The sequence below is a fragment of the Lolium rigidum genome, chromosome 7 (assembly GCF_022539505.1).
Source record: "Lolium rigidum isolate FL_2022 chromosome 7, APGP_CSIRO_Lrig_0.1, whole genome shotgun sequence".
NCBI lineage: Eukaryota > Viridiplantae > Streptophyta > Magnoliopsida > Poales > Poaceae > Lolium > Lolium rigidum.
In genome coordinates, this window is record NC_061514.1 from 49,248,502 (window position 1) to 49,255,047 (window position 6,546).

Genomic DNA, 6,546 nt, shown 5'->3' on the forward strand with positions numbered 1-6,546 from the left:
CCAATCTCTCTACTTTATTATTGTTTTCATTAGTTTACTTTATTTTGTTTTGTTTTCTTTATTATATCAAAAACACAAAAAAATAGTTTCTTTTTATAGTCGTCTTTATATCAAAAACACAAAAAATAGTTTCTTTTATAGTTGTTATTTTGTTTCTAGTTCATTATGTTGTTCCCTAAGTACGATCTGAATGACCTATCAGTAGGTAGTGGTTCTATAATTGTGAAAGATAACATTGAAAAATTCTTCAATCATGTTAGTAAGCATAAAAATATTAAGGATAAATCCCTGGTAGAATTTGCTCTTACTTATGAAACTGCTGCAGCTTATTTAGTTCAAATGTTGGAGGCTAGATTTGTTAGCCTTAATCCCATAATGCAGCAAATGTTTCTTAAACTCCATGAAGTTGAGGATGATGAAAAGAAAAATTTTATCCTACACTACAAGAAAAGTTGCCATGGCCGACGAAGTTGAAGTCGCGCCGTGGTTGCTGGTGTACCATGGCCGACGATTTTGGGTCTATCCATTGTGCATGTCAAAACGTTTTTTTCTCGTTTTTGAGGCCACCTAGCCCGACGAAAACGGCCAAAACGTTGCGTATGGTGGCCCGGGACGTGGTGCATCTCGAATTCTCGGGTTTGCCGGCCGAGCCAACGCAAATCCGCACCGCCGAGGGATGTAGGGCCCAGATGGCAGCCTCTCTGGCATTGTTTTTTTCTCGATCGCGCCATCTCGTTCAACGCTCTCCGATCGAGCCGTTTACGATGCAGGATCATGGGTCCCGCATGTCATCCTCTATGAACCAAAATTCTTTCTATTCTTGGATTTTTTTTTTGACCCCCTGATTTCTGGCTACTTCCTTTTTCTTTTGATCCCTTGCCGCCTTGGAAACGTTGACACCGCTGCTGCTAATTGGGACCCGCATGTCATCCTCTATGAGCAATCAACTTTCTTTTCTTGGAGTTTTTTTTTGGCACCTCAAATTTGGTCACTTGCCTTTTTCTTTCGATCCCCTGCCGCCTCTCAAACGGTGATACCGCTCGTTGCTAAATGGGACCCGCATGTCATCCTCTATGTACTATAAAACTTTCTTTTCTTGGATTTTTTTTGGCACCTCATATTTGGTCACTTACCTTTTTCTTTCGATCCCCCGCCGCCTCTCAAACGGTGAGACCGCTGCTTGCTAAATGGGACCCGCATGTCATCCTCTATGTACTATAAAACTTTCTTTTCTAGGATTTTTTTGGAACCTCATATTTGGTCACTTGCCTTTTTCTTTCGATCCCGTGCAGCCTCTCAAACGGTGATACCGCCGTCGCTAAATGGGACCCGCATGTCATCCTCTATGTACAATCAAGTTTCTTTTCTTGAATTATTTTTGGCTCTCGATATTTGGTCACTTGCATTTTTCTTTCGATCTCATGCCACGTTGAGGACCCTGCAGGCTCATGGGACCCGCATGTCATCCTCTATGTACTACAAAACTTTCTTTTCTTGGATTTTTTTGGCACCTCATATTTGGTCACTTGCCTTTTTCTTTCGATCCCCTGCCGCTTCTCAAACGGTGATACCGCTGCTGCTAAATGGGACCCGCATGTCATCCTCTATGTGTAGGATAACGTTGCATAGAAAACAAAAAAATTCCTACCGCGAACACGCAATCCAAGCCAAGATGCAATCTAGAAGACGGTAGCAACGAGGGGGTATCGAGTCTCACCCTTGAAGAGATTCCAAAGCCTACAAGATGAGGCTCTTGTTGCTACGGTAGACGATCACTTGCCGCTTGCAAAAGCGCGTAGAAGATCTTGATCACGATCGGTTCCGGCGCCACGAACGGGCAGCACCTCCGTACTCGGTCACACGTTCGGTTGTTGATGAAGACGACGTCCACCTCCCCGTTCCAGCGGGCAGCGGAAGTAGTAGCTCCTCTTGAATCCGACAAGCACGACGGCGTGGTGTCGGTGGCGGTGAAGAAGTCCGGCGGAGCTTCGCTAAGCTACGCGGGCAATATGGAGGAGAGGGGGGCGGCTAGGGTTTGGGAGGGGTGGCCGGCCACTCTATGGGGGGCGGCCAGCTTGTGGTCTTGGGGTGGCCGGCCCCCTCCCTTGGCCCCTCATTATATAGGTGGATCCCAAGTGTTGGTGTCCAAGTCTTCGAATAAGACCCGAAACCAAAACCTTCCATAAGAGGGGGAAACCTAGCCCAACTAGGACTCCCACCCAAAGGTGGGATTTCCACCTCCCATGTGGGGGGTGGCCGGCTTGTGGTCTTGGGGTGGCCGGCCCCCTCCCTTGGCCCCTCATTATATAGGTGGATCCCAAGTGTTGGTGTCCAAGTCTTCGAATAAGACCCGAAACCAAAACCTTCCATAAGAGGGGAAACCTAGCCCAACTAGGACTCCCACCCAAAGGTGGGATTTCCACCTCCCATGTGGGGGTGGCCGGCCCCCTATGGTGGAGTCCACTTGGGACTCCACCCCATCTAGGGCTGGCCGGCCATGGAGGTGGAGTCCCATGTGGACTCCACCTTCCTTGGTGGTTTCTTCCGGACTTTTTTAGAACCTTCTAGAACCTTCCATAAAACCTTCCGCGACATTTTATTTCACATAAAATGACATCCTATATATGAATCTTATTCTCCGGACCATTCCGGAACTCCTCGTGATGTCCGGATCTCATCCGGGACTCCGAACAAATATTCGAACTCCATTCCATATTCAAGTACTACCATTTCAACATCCAACTTTAAGTGTGTCACCCTACGGTTCGTGAACTATGCGGACATGGTTGAGTACTCACTCCGACCAATAACCAATAGCGGGATCCGGAGATCCATAATGGCTCCCACATATTCAACGATGACTTTAGTGATCGAATGAACCATTCACATATATTACCAATTCCCTTTGTCTCGCGATATTTTACTTGTCCGAGGTTTGATCTTCGGTATCACTCTATACCTTGTTCAACCTCGTCTCCGACAAGTACTCTTTACTCGTACCGTGGTATCCGGTCTCTTATGAACTCATTCATATGCTTGCAAGACATTTAGACGACATTCCACCGAGAGGGCCCGGAGTATATCTATCCGTCATCGGGATGGACAAATCCCACTGTTGATCCATATGCCTCAACTCATACTTTCCGGATACTTAATCCCACCTTTATAGCCACCCATTTACGCAGTGGTGTTTGGTGTAATCAAAGTACCTTTCCGGTATAAGTGATTTACATGATCTCATGGTCATAAGGACTAGGTAACTATGTATCAAAAGCTTATAGCAAATAACTTAATGACGAGATCTTATGCTACGCTTAATTGGGTGTGTCCATTACATCATTCACACAATGACATAACCTTGTTATTAATAACATCCAATGTTCATGATTATGAAACTAATCATCCATTAATCAACAAGCTAGTTTAAGAGGCATACTAGGGACTTCTTGTTTGTCTACATATCACACATGTACTAATGTTTCGGTTAATACAATTCTAGCATGATATATAAACATTTATCATAAACATTAAGATATAAATAATAACCACTTTATTATTGCCTCTAGGGCATATCTCCTTCGACCTCCCACTTGCACTAGAGTCAATAATCTAGATTACATTGTAATATACCTAACACCCATGGCATTCTGGTGTTGGTCATGCTTTGCCCTAGGGAGAGCTTTAGTCAACGGACTCGCTACATTCGGATCGGTGTGTACTTTGCAAATCTTTACTTCTCCATCTTCGATGTACTCGCGAATCGAGTGGTAACGCAGCTTGATATGCTTCAGCCTCTTGTGTGACCTTGGCTCTTGTGCATTGGCGATGGCACCCATGTTATCACGATGAAATGATTAATGGGTCCAATGCACTAGGAACCACACCGAGCTCTACAATGAACCTCTTCATCCATACCGCTTCCGATGAAGCCTCCGAAGCCGCTATGTACTCGATTCCGTTGAAGACTTCGCCACCGTGCACCGCTTCGAGCTTGCCCAGCCTTATCTGCAGCACCATTCAATATAAACACGTACCCGCATTGTGACTTAGAGTCATCGGGATCGGTGTTCCAACTTGCATCGGTGTAACCGTTTACAACGAGCTCTTGATCACCTCCATAACAAAGAAACATATCCTTAGTTCTTTTCAAGTACTTCGGGATATTCTTGACCGCTGTCCGAGTGTTCCATTCCTGGATCACTTTGATATCCGCTAGTCAAACTAACGAGCATGTGCTATATCCGGTCTAGTACATAGCATGGCATACATGATAGATCCTATCGTCGAGGCATAGGGGATGTTACTCATCCTTTCTCTTTCTTCCGCCGTAGCCGGTCCTTGAGTCTTACTCAATACCTTGCCCGGTAACATAGGTAAGAACCCTTTCTTACTTTCGTCCATTCTAAACTTCTTTAGAATCTTGTCCGGATATGTACTTCGTGATAGCCCTATTAGGCGTCTTGATCTATCTCTATAAATCTTGATGCCTAATATATATGATGCTTCACCAAGGTCTTTCATTGAAAAACTATTATTCAAATAACCCTTAACACTGCTTAATAGTTCTATATCATTCCCGATCAATAATATGTCATCTACATATAATATCAGGAATGCTACAGAGCTCCCACTCCAACCCGAAGTCTTTGATCACCTTATCAAAGCGTCGGTTCCAACTTCTTGATGCTTGCTTCAGTCCATAGATTGAACGCTGAAGTTTGCATACTTTGTCAGCATTTTTAGGATCGACAAAACCTTTGGGTTGTACCATATACAACTCTTCCTCAATGTCTCCATTAAGGAACGCCGTTTTGACATCCATCCGCCAAATCTCATAATCGAAAAATGCAGCTATTGCTAACAAAATCCTCACGGATTTTAGCTTCGCTACGAGTGAGAAAGTCTCATCGTAGTCACCTCCTTGAATTTGTCTGAAACCCTTTGCGACAAGTCGAGCTTTATAGACAGTAATATTACCATCAGCATCTGTTTTTCTCTTGAAGATCCATTTATTCTCGACAGCCTTTCGGCTATCGTGTAAGTCTACCAAAGTCCATACTTTGTTATCATACATGGATCCCATTTCGGATTTCATGGCTTCTTGCCATTTGTTGGAATCTGGGCTCATCATCGCTTCTTCATACGTCGCAGGATCCTCATCATTGTTATCCACAATCATGACATTTAGACAAGGATCATACCAATCAGGAGTGGCACGTTCCCTTGTCGATCTGCGAGGTTCAGTAGTTTCCTCGTTCGAAGTTTCATGATCATTATCATTAGCTTCCTCTGTTGCCGGTGTAGGCGGTACAGTGTACAACTTCCGGATCGCGCTACTCCGATCAACGAGTATAGATTCATCAATCTCATCGAGTTCTACTTTTCTTCCAAGTCACTTCTTTAGTGAGAAATTCTTTCTCAAGAAAGGTTCCGTTCTTAGCAACAAAGATTTTGCCTTCGGATCTCGTGATAGAAAGTGTACCCTATAGTTTCCTTAGGGTATCCTATGAAGACGCATTTCTCCGCTTTGGGTTCTAGCTTGTCCGGTTGTAACTTCTTTACATAGGCTTCGCAACCCCAAACTTTCAGGAACGACAGACTTAGGTTTCTTATTAAACCATAATTCATACGGTGTCGTTTCTACGGATTTTGATGGTGCTCTATTTAAAGTGAATGCGGCTGTCTCTAATGCATAACTCCAAAATGATAACGGCAAATCAAGTAAGAGACATCATAGAACGAACCATATCTAAGAGAGTTCGATTACGACGTTCGGACACACCGTTACGTTGAGGTGTTCCCGGCGGTGTCAATTGTGAAAGTATTCCGCATTTCTTTAAATGCATGCCAAACTCATAACTCAGATATTCACCTCCACGATCAGATCATAGAAATTTAATCTTCTTGTTACGTTGATTTTCTACTTCACTTTGAAATTCCTTAAACTTCTCAAAAGTTTCGGATTTATGTTTCATGAAATAGATATACCCATATCTACTCAGATCATCTGTGAAGGTTAGAACATAACGATGACCACCGCGCGATGCTACGCTCATTGGTCCACATACATCGGTATGTATGATTTCCAATAAGTCAGTAGCTCGCTCCATTATACCAGAAAATGGAGTCTTTGTCATTTTTTCCATTAGACATGCTTCGCATCTATCAAGTGACTCAAAGTCAAGTGATTCAAGTAATCCATCGTATGGAGTTTCTTCATGCGTTTCACTCCAATATGACCAAGACGACGATGCCACATATAAGTAGAATTATCATTAAGTTTAATTCGCTTAGCATCAATGTTATGTATATGCGTATCACTACTATCGAGATCTAACGGAAATAAGCCATTCTTTTGTGGTGCTCGACCATAAAAGATATTATTCATAAAAATAGAACAACCATTATTCTCGGACTTGAATGAATAACCGTCTTGCATTAAACAAGATCCAGATATAATGTTCATGCTCAACGCGGTACATAATAGCAATTATTTAGGCTTAAAACTAATCCCGAAGGTAGATGTAGAGGAAGTGTGCAGCGATC